This window comes from Anomaloglossus baeobatrachus, chromosome 9 (assembly GCF_048569485.1).
Source record: "Anomaloglossus baeobatrachus isolate aAnoBae1 chromosome 9, aAnoBae1.hap1, whole genome shotgun sequence".
In the NCBI taxonomy this organism is placed as follows: domain Eukaryota; kingdom Metazoa; phylum Chordata; class Amphibia; order Anura; family Aromobatidae; genus Anomaloglossus; species Anomaloglossus baeobatrachus.
In genome coordinates this window covers 64541058-64555896 of record NC_134361.1, presented here as the reverse complement: position 1 = coordinate 64555896, position 14839 = coordinate 64541058, and the positions used below count along the sequence as shown (strand labels likewise).

General features: G+C 48.8%; 1 protein-coding gene across 1 annotated transcript in view; it reads left to right on the top strand.

Moving 5' to 3' along the window:
- The first annotated feature begins 686 nt into the window (after positions 1-686).
- The window catches only part of FGF13 (fibroblast growth factor 13), a 539181-nt gene continuing 525028 nt past the window's right edge, over positions 687-14839 (top strand). The window contains exon 1 of the mRNA XM_075323769.1: positions 687-845. The gene's annotated coding sequence lies outside the window, so the exon portion shown is untranslated. The remainder of the gene's footprint in view (positions 846-14839) is intronic.

Here is a 14839-nt window from a genome sequence, read left to right as displayed (position 1 = left end):
CTTGCCAAATGTTCCTTGAGCTAAACCTGGGGGCAGGGGTCAAAAAATGGTCAAGGCGAGCAAACAAAATAAGTAAATTGAATATCATACTAACAATGCAAGGAATCTGGAAACATCATTTTCTTGTGCCTCCTCGCCTTATTGATATCTACGTCAGTAGAATTCTTAACTTCACATCAAAGCGGGGCTTAATGGTTGATCGGCATATTGTAACGGTGCCATGATCTCGCCACACATAAACAAGCAGAGACGGCGCATGTCAGTGCTATATGCATTACATCACCAGGGGGTAATGTTACTTTACAGCAGCACAGGCGCAGCCTTGTTCCAGACCCAATGGCTCCCCTCCATAGTTTCTGAATGTGGAACCCAAGCCAAGGTAGCAGAGATCCATCAAGAGCTCCTGTCAGTGGGCGCTAACATGAACGCCGTACACTACAATTATGGGCAAACGTGATGCATATATGTAATCGCGACTCTACATAAATATGAAAAACCTTGTATTTTATGTGTTTCTTTAACCTGGTGAAGCCTTAGTCTTGTAAGATGATCTCCGCACAGCTGTCTTCTGCACTTAGTTAGAGCAACTTGGAAAGAAAAAGGCCAGTCAGAGGAATTCAGTTTCCCTAAAAATAGAATCAATATACTGCCTGTGACTTGTCACTTTTCACATTACTCCGGGGTGAACTGCGTTCTGCTGATGACCCCGGTAATTGCTCTTGACATTTATCCCATATTTAATCAACTTACTTTTGTGGACAATATTAATAACAAGGATTGGATCCATTGTGCGCTACCAGCCACATGGTGCATTCTGCTTGGAAGTATTGACGGATCAAAGCCAGGTAGGTCCCAATGTTTATCTGCGTAGGATCTTCATTTTCCACTGCTCACATCATTGCCATAGCCTTTGACTCAGTCTATCTTATGTCCATCTCAGATCTATCTATTGATCATTGAATTACATTGTATCATACAGTGAATGGCTTCGTTTTAGCTGCTCTCGGAGCTGTTGATCTCTTGTTTTTCTGGTTGACATTGGGATTTTATACTCTTCATAGGATACAATAAATAGAGACCAGTTAACCATGTGCAATGTGATACAATTTTATGCCAAGTTGTATATTCAACTTCCTATTTTAAGGGATTCATCATCAGGAACTAATCCAATAGGGGAAACAAGAAGAAGGGGAATTTGTTTACTGACGCATTTCACATAGGAGGCTAAATGGGTGCAAAGCCTTCATAAAAATCAATGATGTAAACATCTGGAATAAAACATGGACCAAATATCCAAATATTATACATGAGGTTCTTAGTCAACTTTTTGCTTAAAGTGTCAAACCTCTGATGTAGATCCCTGTTCTATTAGGTGAAGCCCTACATGGTGACCATGCCTCCCTCACGTCATGACCAGCAGGAGTAGAGGTCCATGTGATCAACAGCCTCCATGCTCAATGGCAAAGTCCCCATTGCTCTGGGTCACACCACGCCAGAGGGACACAACCATGCCTACCGGAGGGAATCCCTCGCCCGCGACTACTGCCCCATGCCCCCGCTTTACATACGAATGGCTGCCACATACTAAGTAAACCAATCCAAAAAGTTACCATCCATGTGGTCTGAGAACAAATAGTTATATTAATTATGCTGAATTCATTATGAAAGTATTAATTAATCAAGCTGTAGCTTTCATTTTTTTAAAAAAATGGCCTCCTAAAACCGAAATCTGGAAAATGATAGATAGCTTCTGCACTTTTGCCTACACGAGCAAAGATATGAAGACTGCAACTCACCTACTGTATCCTCACCCATCCCTTGTAGACTGTGAGCCCTCGCGGGCAGGGTCCTCTTTCCTTCTGTATCAGTCTGTGCCTTGTTTTGTTTTTAGGCAAGGTGGGCTTACCGTAATACCACAATAGTAAATAATGAGGTCATCCCACCATGGCGTTCTTGACTGATGGATTCTGTGTCATCAGAGTACTGGATAGGGAGTTATAATAAGGAGATCTATGATTGAATGCTCAATTGCGCCCCATCCTATCTATGTCTACTACTGTTACCATGTGGCCCCTTGTCCCTACACAGTTTTTTTTCTATCTAATAAAAGAAGACCTGTAGATTGTCAGCCATCAACATTTTTCTAATTTAACCTTATACACTGGAGATCACAATTATAGAACAATGAATGACCACTTGCTTTTTTCAGATATAATGTAATCTACATTGATCAACAGTTGAAGGTTTTTTGTAAGGGGTGCACCATGCCACTAGAACAATGTTTTACAAAAGATCCATAGTTTATCAACATAAAACCTTTATTTTGCCCAAAATGTGATGGTCATAATTAGAGAACAGCAATGACTGTAGCACAGAGAGAGATCATAACTAAATTTTCTGAAGGTAACAACGGTCACCAATCAGTAGGAAGTGTACAGGCCTTTGCTCTCATCACTAAAATGAACTATGGAGCACTTCTTCTCCGTCCACACAACATGCTCCTAAGCAAAGGGGAGTCTAGTCTTTTGATTCTTTCTGCTAATGAGAGGTTTGGTCACTGCAGAGTGGGCTTTCAGTCCAGATGCTCTTAAACGTCGTGACACTGTATGACGAGACAAATCCTTACCCTGTTGAGTGCTGAACTGTTGAGAAATTCTAGCGTCAGGGTTGATACCCATGGAGATTCTCCATTATCCTGTCCTCTCTTGCATTTGTCTTTTGAGGGTGACCAGCCTTCTTGGGGGACTTTAAAGAGTTTATGATGTTGTAAAGAGGCAATATTCTCGAAATCATAGCCTTGGAACAATCAACTTCTCTTGCTATGGTATAAGGTCACTCCTTTAGCCTTCATCTGGACAACCTGCTGCCGGAGGGTTTCAGTCACTTTGGCACAAAGTCAGTGCAAACTGGAAAGTTAGGCTGCCAGTTACATAGGATTGGTCAGATAATTAAGGAAATTAGCACCATGTGCCAGATTAACACCAATAACTTGCAGGCATCTGAAAGTATTCTCTAATTTTGATCAGTGTTCTTTTACATTTATCTCATTTACATTTTTATTATGTGCTTTACAATAAATTCAATTTATGAAATAAGTTTAAAATACTGCGAGTTTCCTCATGTTAGGATATAATCACATAGGACGACACAATGACCACAACATTTAGGAAATTGTGTGTGGTTCTCCAGCGTAGTTCATAAACACGAGCCTCACAAAATAACCACTGTAAATAGATCTGCATGGGTTGCGGTACGTTCAGCGGTTCATGTGCCTCAAGTGTCACGGGATGAAAAACACTTCTATTAATTTGTGTCTGATAAGATTGTTAGCTTACTGCCCTTAACATTTCATAGAAGTATCAAGCAACACCTCCAATCTGTGTCTGGGAAGATCTCACGCTGCCTTCTATGCAGAGGCACTAAAATATTAATGGCTTTGTATGAGGAGCAGTAATAAGTCCACGCATGAGGTCTATGGGGCCACGCAAAGCATTCTCTATTGGACTCTATATACAGGTAGATCCAGAAATATTTGCACAGTGACCGAATCTTTGTGATTTCAGCTCTGCAGGCCACTAATTTTTATTTAAAATAAAACATCTGAGATGTAATTGAAGTGGAGACTGGTTTAATTAAAGGGGTTGAAGAAAAATATCCTATGAAACGTTTAAGAACATTTTTCTACAAAGTCTCCTCATTTCAGGGCTCAAAAATATTTGGAAAACTTAACTTTACCCTTGATAAAATGTTCATTCTTGAATTATCAAGAATCTTTTGCAGGCAATGTCTGCCTGAAGTCTGGAAGCCATGGACGCTCCCAAACATTGGTTTCCTCCTTTGTGATACTTTGCCAGCCTTTACTGCAACTTGTTTGTGGGTCTTTCTGCCTGAAAGGGAATTTGGAAGCAGGTTTTTGCTATGTAATTCAAAAACAGCATGCTGCAAGGGTTAGCACAGAGAATTCAGGGATGTCTGTTTTGTTACAGTCCGATCTGTAGCTTATTTGTTATGTTTGTTTAAGCAGTAGGATTTCTCAATGCTCGGAGTATAATGTCACATACACGGCAGTCCGGCACACCTCTCCTCTGATTGATACCTCACTGTCAGTGTATAATCTCTATTGAGAGCCTGGTGTGGGCAGGACAGCTCTCTCAGCTCTGCTACATGGCTAAATCTAAAAACTCTGATTGTGTCAGAACGGCTGAAGTCAGTAATCTAAGTGATACATCACTGGATTCAGGATTTTTTTGCCTACATTATGCTGCTCTCAGATGAAGTAGCAAAAACCTGCTGACAGATTCTCTTTAAGTTTTGTCTTAAGCATGTGAAATGCATGCCCTTTCATTTATAGCAGCTCCTGGAGGCAGATCCTCATGCAGATCAGTGTCCGGCCCATTGTCTGGAGGAGGTCATTTACATATAAGGCTGAGTTCACATATCCTGTAATCATCCAGCAGCATACGTTGGCAAAAAAAATTGTGCAAAAATAATTTTCTTATACATTTTGAGAAAATTGATTTTTGCAGGATCCGTTTTTTTTTTGTTTTCTTTTTTAACATTGGAGTCTATGGAAAACAGATCAGGTGACTGATTGCTATATAGCCTTCCATTTTTCTATTATTTGTAAACAATCTGTTTTTTCTTCCTGGATCAGTTTCAAATGAAAGATAAATACCGATCAGCTAAGGGATCCGTTTTCCATAGATTCATTTGCTAAAAAAAACAGATCCTGCAAAAGAGTCAAACAACAATGAGTACTTTGTTTTGTTTTTTTTGCGACAAGCGCAGGGCATTTTATTTATTTACTTGTTTATTTATATATTTATTTTTTTTTACTATTTATTTATTTTTCATTTATTTCACAAATTGTGATCCCCCCAATACCGTCATAAAAGGCCTTTTGGGGCATTTCAGTATTTATTTTATTTCATTTTTTAAAATTTATGTAATATACCAGCTTCAGTTACAAGGAAACCAGGGTTCCAAAACGTAATGTCAATCGGACTGTCAAAATGCTTGTGTGAACATAGCCAAAATGCACGTTCCTGGTACAGTAAACCATGACTACAAGAATGGTTAGTAAGAAAAATTGGTCTTGTGGATGCTTTTCATATTTAAGCAGAGGTTAAAGGGAACCTGTCACCAGATTTGGGGACTATAAGCTGTGGCGACCACCAGTGGGCTCTTATATACAGCATTCTAACATACTGTTAGGGCCAGGTGGAAGGGCAGACCCAGGAGGTGGATCCACTGGACCGAACTCCTTGATGATGGTAAGGGGTCCGGTAGCTGGAACACTACAGGTAGCAGGGCAGTCCGTGCACAAGAGTATAATGGAGAAGTCCCTGGGACCACGGAGTCACTGATGGTAGTCCGGGTGACGGAGCTCAGGTTCGGAAGCCGAGATGATGTCAGGCGGAGTCCGGAACCGTTGGAGCGAGATGACGGGTCACCACAGGGATCCGAGATGGTACGGACTGTCAGGATGGCAGATAAGCAGCGTTCGGGGTGCGGGATGCGGCAGGACCGGATGGCGAGGCAGGATCGGCTCTAGAAGAGAGATACGTAAGTATGGCAGAGAGATACAAGGAGACCTGACTCCTAGCTTGGGAAACACGAAGATCAGGCCCCGCCCACTTGGACATTAAACCCCTTTATACCCTGAACCTGTGTGCTTCATTTCCTGTCAATGGACGCTGGCCCTTTAAGAAAGGGTCAATGACCGCGCGCGCCCTAATGCGCATGCGCGCGGCCCGGGTGCCAGAAGCCAGAGCAGGAAGCTGAGAGGAGGAAGCAGCAGAGCCGGGCTGGGGCTGAGACGCCGACGGGCACCGGGAGCGGGGACCAGGACGCCTGGAAGGCGCCTGCAATGGATGCTGGAGAGCGGGGAGCGGTGGAGACCGGACTGAAGAACCAGGGAGCGAGGCAGGGGAGCCGGGGAGCGTGACAGGTGAGCCGGGGAGCAGCGCAGGGGACCCGGGGAGCGTGACAGTACCCCCCCCACGCCCCCCTCCCCGCAACCGGGACAGGAAGGCACGGATCAGCGGAGTACCCACATTCTCCCGGGGCTCCCAGGACCTATCCTCAGGACCATACCCTGCCCAGTCCACCAGGAAGAACTGTCGACCCCGTACGGTCTTCATGGCCACGATATCCCTTACAGCATAGATGTCGTCATCGGCAATAGGAGGAGGAGCCAAACTGGCAGCAGCGGAGAAGGGACCAAGGACAACCGGCTTGAGCAGGGAGACGTGGAAGGAGTTGGGTATCCTCATCGTGGCCGGGAGCTGGAGCTTGTAGGAGACCTCATTGATCTTGCTGAGGACTTTAAACGGCCCGATGTAGCGAGGACCCAGCTTGTAGGATGGTATCTTCAATCGGACGTACTTGGAAGCAAGCCAGACTAGATCTCCAGGAGAGAAACACGGAGGGTCCAGACGTCTCTTGTCTGCATGTCTCTTCATCCGCAGGGAAGCACGCCCAAGGGACGCCTTGACAGAGTCCCAAATGGTTGCAAAGTCACGGGCTACAGTATCAGCAGCAGGGACATCCGAAGAAGGAGATACAGGCAATGGGACGGAGGGCTGAAGTCCGTAAACGACATGAAAGGGAGAGCTGGAGGAGGACTCACTGACGTGGTGGTTATGGGAGAATTCAGCCCAAGGAAGAAGCGTGGACCAGTCGTCGTGATGGGTGTTGACGTAGTGTCGTAAGAAGGAGGTCAAGATTTGATTGACCCTTTCCACTTGGCCATTAGACTGAGGATGGTAGGCAGAAGAAAAGTCCAGAGTCACTCCCAGATGTTTGCAGAGAGCCCTCCAGAAGCGGGAGGTGAACTGAGTTCCTCTGTCGGACACGATGTGTGATGGAAAGCCATGCAAGCGGAAGATGTGATGTATATAGGCGTCCGCGAGTTCCTGAGCAGAGGGCAGTCCAGCCATAGGGACGAAATGAGCCATTTTAGAGAACCGGTCCACCACGACCCATATGACTGTGTGTCCGGAGGACAATGGCAAGTCCGTAATAAAGTCCATTGCAATGTGTTGCCACGGAACTGAGGGTATAGGTAGAGGCAGAAGACAGCCATATGGCAGGTGTTTGGGCGTCTTGTTCCTGGCACAAGAGGAGCAGGCAGAGACAAAAGCAGCGACGTCCGTGCGAAGGGATGGCCACCAGTAATGACGTACAATCGCACTCCATGTTCTCTTTTGACCAGCATGACCGGCTGTTTTCGAGGCATGGCCCCAGTGTAACACTTTTTGCCTATCAGTCTCAGAGACATAGGTCTTCCCGGGCGGTATCTGGGCCAGGGTGACAGGGGCCACCGGAATGATTTTACTAGGACAAATGATGGGTTGGGATGTCTCCTCCTCCTGCTCCATGGGCATGAAAGACCTGGACAAGGCATCAGCGCGTACATTCTTGTCCGTGGGTCGGAAATGGAGCTGGAAGTCGAACCTGGCAAAGAACAAGGACCACCTGGCTTGCCGTGGGTTCAGTCGCTGAGCGGACCGCAGGTATTCCAGGTTCTTGTGGTCCGTGTAAATGATTACGGGGTACACTGCTCCTTCAGAAGGTAGCGCCATTCCTCCAGAGCCAGTTTTACTGCCAATAGCTCTTGGTCACCGATGGTGTAGTTGCGTTCAGGCGCTGAGAAGCTCTTGGAGAAGAAACCGCAAGTCACCATCTTCCCGGAGGAGGACTTCTGCATGAGCACTACTCCGGCTCCCGAGGAGGAGGCATCCACCTCCAAGGTGAACTGGCGGTTTAACTCCGGACGGTGGAGCACAGGAGAGGAGGCAAATGCCCGCTTCAGAGAGCCAAACGCGGCGTCGGCCGCAGGTGACCAGTCCTTTGGATTAGCCTCCTTCTTGGTCAAGGCAGAGAGAGGAGCAGTCAGAGCAGAGAAGTGAGGGATGAACTGGCGGTAGTAGTTGGCGAATCTCAGAAAGCGTTGGATTGCCTTCAGTCCAGAAGGAGGAGGCCAGTTGAAAATGGAGGAAACCTTCTTTGGATCCATCTGCAGTCCGGTATCGGAGATGATGTAACCCAGGAAGGGGAGAGAAGACTGCTCAAAGACACACTTCTCGTACTTGGCGTACAGACGATTCTCTCTCAGTCTTAGTAGAACCAGCTGCACGTTCTCTCTGTGGGTCTGGAGATCCGGAGAGAAGACAAGGATATCATCCAGATACACCACCACACAGACGTAAAGAAGGTCCCGGAAAACGTCGTTCACCAATTCTTGAAAGACTGCTGGTGCGTTACACAGACCGAAGGGCATCACGCAGTATTCATAGTGCCCATCGCGAGTATTGAACGCGGTCTTCCATTCGTCCCCAGAGCGGATGCGGACCAGGTTGTAGGCACCCCGAAGGTCCAATTTGGTGAACACACGAGCTCCTCTAAGCCGGTCAAACAATTCGGGGATGAGCGGCAGAGGGTACTTGTTTTTCACGGTGATTTGGTTCAATCCCCGGTAGTCTATACATGGGCGTAAGTCGCCTTCTTTCTTCTTCACGAAGAAGAAGCCTGCTCCAGCAGGAGAGGAGGATCTCCGAATGAATCCCCTTGCCAGGCTCTCTGTGATGTAAGTAGACATGGCCCTTGTTTCGGCTGGAGACAATGGATATATCCGTCCTCGAGGTGGTGTTGTTCCCGGGAGCAGGTCGATGGCACAATCGTACGGACGATGTGGCGGAAGTACCTCAGATTCCTTTTTATCAAAGACGTCCGCGAAGGACCAATAGGCCGAGGGCAGTCCCGGTAGGTTCTCTGGAACCGGCGGTCGTCGGATGGGTTGTATGGCCTTCAGACAGTTCTCATGGCACGAAGAGCCCCATCGGGTGATTTCACCAGTGCCCCAGCTGACTGATGGTTCGTGTGTCCGTAACCAGGGAAGTCCCAGCAGGATTTGATGGGACATGTGTGGGAGGACGTAGAGAGCGATGTTCTCGGTGTGCAGGGCACCGATACGCAGTTCGACCGGCCTGGTGATCCAGGAGATGGTGTCAGAGAGGGGTCTCCCATCCACAGAGGCAATCACGAGGGGTTTGTCAAGTGGAGTAACAGGCACCTGGAACTTGTCCACCGTGGCCTGCTGGATGAAATTGCCTGCTGCCCCAGAATCGAGGTACGCCTCAGCCGTGAACCGCGTCTCTCCCGTTGTCACTTGCACAGTCCACGTAACCGGGTCTGAGAGAGTCCCAGCACCTAGGGTGGCCTCTCCTACCAACCCTAGGCTTTGGAGTTTCCCGGCCTCTCTGGACAGGAGCGTAACAGGTGTGTGCCCTCTCCGCAGTAGAAGCAGAGGCCCTTGGCGAGCCGCTCTGCTCGACGTTGTTCAGACTGCCGCACACGGTCGATCTGCATGGGCTCGTGGACGGAGACACCAGATGCCGTTGACTGTAGTACGGCGGGCTTCTGCGGAGGAGAGGAATGCCGTACCGGACGTCTCTCACGGGACACCTCTTTGGATCGCTCCTGAAAGCGAATGTCCACTCGAGTCGCTAGGGTAATCAGGGCATCCAGGGTGGACGGTACGTCACGACCAGCCAGCTCATCTTTAATTCGACCCGAGAGTCCTTCCCAGAAGGCGGCGGTTAGAGCCTCGTTGTTCCAGCCGAGTTCCGAAGCCAAGGTGCGAAAACGGATTGCGTATTGACTATTGACCCACCGTCAGAGTCCCCTGACGTAACCGGAGAAGAGATGAAGCAGACGCGGAGGCGCGTCCGGGCTCGTCAAAGGTGCCACGGAATGCCTGCAGGAACTCCTGGATGTTCGTGGTCACAGGATCCTCCTTCTCCCACAAGGGGTTCATCCACGCCACCTTGGCTTGGTCGGAGGCAAACAAATGCGGCAGCTGCGTGAAATGGAGGGAGCATTGGTTTATGAAACCCCTGCAGGTCTTGGGATCTCCGGCGTACCGGGGTGGTGAGGCCAAACGAAGTCTGGAAGCATCCGAAGAGGCTGCCACGGGGGCTGGAGCCGTGGATTGGCTAGTGGAAGCCCGAGACGCTGAAGATGTAATTGACGCTTGTAGCGTGTTCAGGCGGGCGTCCACCGAAGTCATGAAGTTCAGCATGCGGGTCTGGGTCTCACGCTGGCGTTGGAGTTCCTCCTGCAAGGCCGCTAGTGCTTCAGCGGGATCCATGGCCTGATCTTACTGTTAGGGCCAGGTGGAAGGGCAGACCCAGGAGGTGGATCCACTGGACCGAACTCCTTGATGATGGTAAGGGGTCCGGTAGCTGGAACACTACAGGTAGCAGGGCAGTCCGTGCACAAGAGTATAATGGAGAAGTCCCTGGGACCACGGAGTCACTGATGGTAGTCCGGGTGACGGAGCTCAGGTTCGGAAGCCGAGATGATGTCAGGCGGAGTCCGGAACCGTTGGAGCGAGATGACGGGTCACCACAGGGATCCGAGATGGTACGGACTGTCAGGATGGCAGATAAGCAGCGTTCGGGGTGCGGGATGCGGCAGGACCGGATGGCGAGGCAGGATCGGCTCTAGAAGAGAGATACGTAAGTATGGCAGAGAGACACAAGGAGACCTGACTCCTAGCTTGGGAAACACGAAGATCAGGCCCCGCCCACTTGGACATTAAACCCCTTTATACCCTGAACCTGTGTGCTTCATTTCCTGTCAATGGACGCTGGCCCTTTAAGAAAGGGTCAATGACCGCGCGCGCGCCCTAATGCGCATGCGCGCGGCCCGGGTGCCAGAAGCCAGAGCAGGAAGCTGAGAGGAGGAAGCAGCAGAGCCGGGCTGGGGCTGAGACGCCGACGGGCGCCGGGAGCGGGGACCAGGACGCCTGGAAGGCGCCTGCAATGGATGCTGGAGAGCGGGGAGCGGTGGAGACCGAACTGAAGAACCGGGGAGCGAGGCAGGGGAGCCGGGGAGCGTGACAGGTGAGCCGGGGAGCAGCGCAGGGGACCCGGGAAGCGTGACACATACTTTATATAACAACCCAGGCAGCGGTGTAGAATGTAAAGAAACTCCTTTATTACACTCAGCTGTGGGGCAGTCCGGTCCAATGAGTTTCGCTGCTCTCGGTTCCATTCTGCTGTGATTGCCATCCTCCTTCTGAGCTCTGTGTGGATGACGTGTCCTATCTCATCCACACAGGCCGGCACTGCGGTCCTGCGCACGTGCATTTCTCTCTGCCCTGCTGAGGGCAAATCAAAGTACTGTAATGCACAGGCGCAAGGAAAGGCCAAGGACCATCCATGCATGTGTGCCACCCCTGTGTCAGCAGCCGGGCTGCTCGGATACGGATCCGTGGTGGCTCGAGGGGCGGCTGGACCCGGGGGTCTCGCGGCTACTCGAATGAAGGGGGGTATTTACAGGGGGGTGGTTTATTGAGAGTTTGTGACGCCACCCGTGGTGTGTGGTAAGGTGAAGTACCACCGCTGCGGCTGGGAGTACCCGGTGGCGATGGAGTAAGCAGCCAGGTGTTTAACCCCTCCACGGGTAGGGGGGAATGCCCCGGGACTCGGTGATGGTGACTGGGATGTGCCGTTGGGGAGGTAAGGGTCACTTGCGTACTCACTCAGTCCAATAACGCTGACACCGACAACTTTAGTAAACCAAAGTTCTGGACACCGCTGCAGCTGAGGGGAGCGCACGTTTGGGTCCCGTTCCTGCTGGTGTTGCCTGTTGATCTGTGACCTTTCCCTTGGCACCTTGTTTCTTTGTAGTTGGTCCCTGTAGCTTGAAACTAGTCGGGTCCCGCTCCCCTGCATGGTTAACTGAGGGAGCTTTCTCTCAGGGTTCACACTTGGGATTTCTTGGACCGTATTTGTGGAAAGTCCTATCCCTCTCTTTGCACTAGTACCCCGATTTTGGAGCGGGTGGAGAGCGGATCTTGAAGGCTCCGTTCTCATCGGACGAATTGTCAGGTTGCCTGAAGCTACTCCCTGACCTAGAATCCACGTACCCCGTCGGGCCCTGGTCCCAGCCCGGTGATGGTACAAGGCCGCTGGCTGTCCTCCACGACAATGCCGTGCCCCTTGTCACGATCCCCTGGGACGGGGGTCCAGCTCCTTCCAGGCCCAGACCACCGCTACCTAGTAGTTCCAAGGAGCCCAGCTCCTGACCTCCTCTCACTTTCACCTTCAACACTACACTCTCCCTTTCTCTGACTGACTACTGACACCCCTGACCTCCCCTTAACCAACCTCCCAAGTGGGCGACTCTATTCCACTCAGGTCGTCCACTGGTGTGTCTGGTGGGTGTGGTGCAGAGTGTTCCTAGGATTTTGAATAGCTAGTTTTGGCAACACCAATGGTTAGGGACCCGTAACCAAGCAGGAGGTGGATATTGCACAAAAGGGCAGATTGCACAATACCCTGTGACGACCTGATAGGCCAGAGCATCACACATGCACACTACAATACTTTGATCTGCCCTCAGTAGGGCAGAGAAGTGTGCCTATGCAGTACCACAATGCTAGCCTGTGTGGATGACAAAGGACGTGTATATAAGAGCCCAGGCTGTGCTGTATAATGTAAAAAAGACCTTTATAATACTTACCTAGGAGGCAGTCTGGTCCAATAGGTGTCACAACAACACCGCTCACCTGAAATAACCAAAGATCGTGCAGCCGACCAGGGGTGACAGGAGGGGGTTAAAACCCCTAATACATACTCCAACGTACGTTTCACGGATGGTGAAGTATTCGCTTCGTCAGGTGAGCGGTGTTGTTGTGTTGGGGCTCACGTGCATTCGGCTTTCCCCAGTTTTACCTTGCAATTTGAACCCGTATGGGCCTTTCTACATACTGGGGTCTGCCCGATGCATGTGTTTCCCCAGTAGATTCACTGCTTCCCTTTTTCTTAGTCTTTGCTCAGGTTGGTGTGTTCATTCAACTAATTTGGCTATGCCTTTGATATTGTGAGCTCATTGGAGCTTTTTTTTGTTGTATTGGACACATACTAGCCTGAGGGATGGCGATTTGATTCCTCTCAGTCGTGCAGCCTCCCAGGTGTTATTGCCCTTTTTTACACCATTGTCTCTCCTTGTGCCATTTTTATATATATTTGTTAATATATGTCTAATGATTTGTGAATAAACTTTTTTGTACTGCGCAGGTGTGGGAAAAGGTCAAAGACCAATCGCGCATGCGCACTACAATACTTTGATCTGCCCTCAGCAGGGAAGATCAAAGTGCGCTTGTGCTGGAGTGCGATTGTGGTGCGATTGCTGTCCTCCTTGCCCAGCACCATGTGGATGATGCATAGGAATCCATTGTGCTCCTGCTCATGCGCACTTTCATCTGCCCGACTCAGGACAGAGCAAAGTACTGTAATGCACATGCGCGATGAAAGGTCAAAGACAACCCGCACATGCGCACTACAATACTTTACTCTGCTCTCAGCCGGGCAGATCAAAGTGCGGTTACGCAGGAGTGCAATGGAGGCCTCTGTGTGGATGACGTAGGACGCATTATCAACACGGGGCTGAGAAGGAGGATAGCAATGGAAGGAAGAGAATAGGAGCCAGACCAAGAGCAGGAATGCCCATTGGCTGGACCGCCACGCAGATGATATAATAAAGCTGTTTTTTGCCTTATACAGAGCGGCCTGGGCTCCTATGTACAGTATACTAGAACGCTGTATATAAGGGCTCACTGGTGGTGACTGCAGCTTATAGGAGACAAACCTGGTGACAGGTTCCCTTTAATAAATAGACCGACAATGCTGGGATTTGTAGTTCTTTAGCAATTGAAGAATCACAGCTTTCGTGGCTCTGTTGTGCTGTAAATCCAGATACTGATTCTGTTAGTAATAATAAGATCTTCCCGACTGTTCTGTCTTCCAGAAAATGTACTTTAGAAAACCAGTACTGCTTGTTCTTGCTTTGATGCTTTAGGTATATACTGGATGTCTTATTTATGAGGCCATAGGCGGAATCAGCGGCAGAACATTCTGTGGACTATTTAATGATACAATTAGATGAAGGAAACATTACAGGTTATTTTTCTCTTCATTGTGCAAAGCGCAAAGTGTTTCCATGTGTCTCGGCTTTTATGAGACCGGACTGGATTTTGTCAATGGAAATAATTGATTTAGATTCTTTTCTCATAGGATTCACTTTTTCAATAACCTTAATTAAGGCAAATTACAATTTAGGTTTAATATTATCTTTCTGATGGGGGAAGGGGCTGTATCTGTTCATACAATCATGATTGCGGATTACTAATAAGCATAGTATTTGTTATAAGAACATCTACTTTCTATAACACTATGTTTCCTATGAATAGAGGAGTAATACAATAGGACCCCATTAAAGTTTATCGGAATCATTTAAAAGACATACTGTACATACCTTTGGGCCCTTTTTTTTACTTTAATGCATGTAGTTATAGCTAAAAATCATTATTTGCAATTGAGTTTCATTAAATATATGACATTATTTGCTGCCATTTCCTGCCTCTGTGTTGCATTTTGTTGGGCCGGCTGCAAAAATGAGTTAACTGAGAATAAGTCAGTGAGCTGCTTCTGATAAGGGAGTTAAAGGGAATCTGTCAGCAGGTTTTTGCCAACTAATCTGAGAACAGCATGATGTAGAGACAGAGTGTCACGGTTCCGATGTGCGGAGCATCTTGTGCTCTGTTATGTTCTGCCATGCTCTCCTGCAGAGTCGGTACTTGCTTTTTCCGTTGTGCAGAGCGTTTTTCAGGGTTAGATGCTCTGCGGTATGTCTTGAGCTTCTGTGGATGGGTTGTTCTCAGCACTGGGTCCTACACTGGTGCTGGGAGGGGCTTTCCCAGATGCTCCTCATTCCAGGTGATTACTTCATTAGGAACGTGGCCAGTCGTATTTTCTGGTTCTGCAGT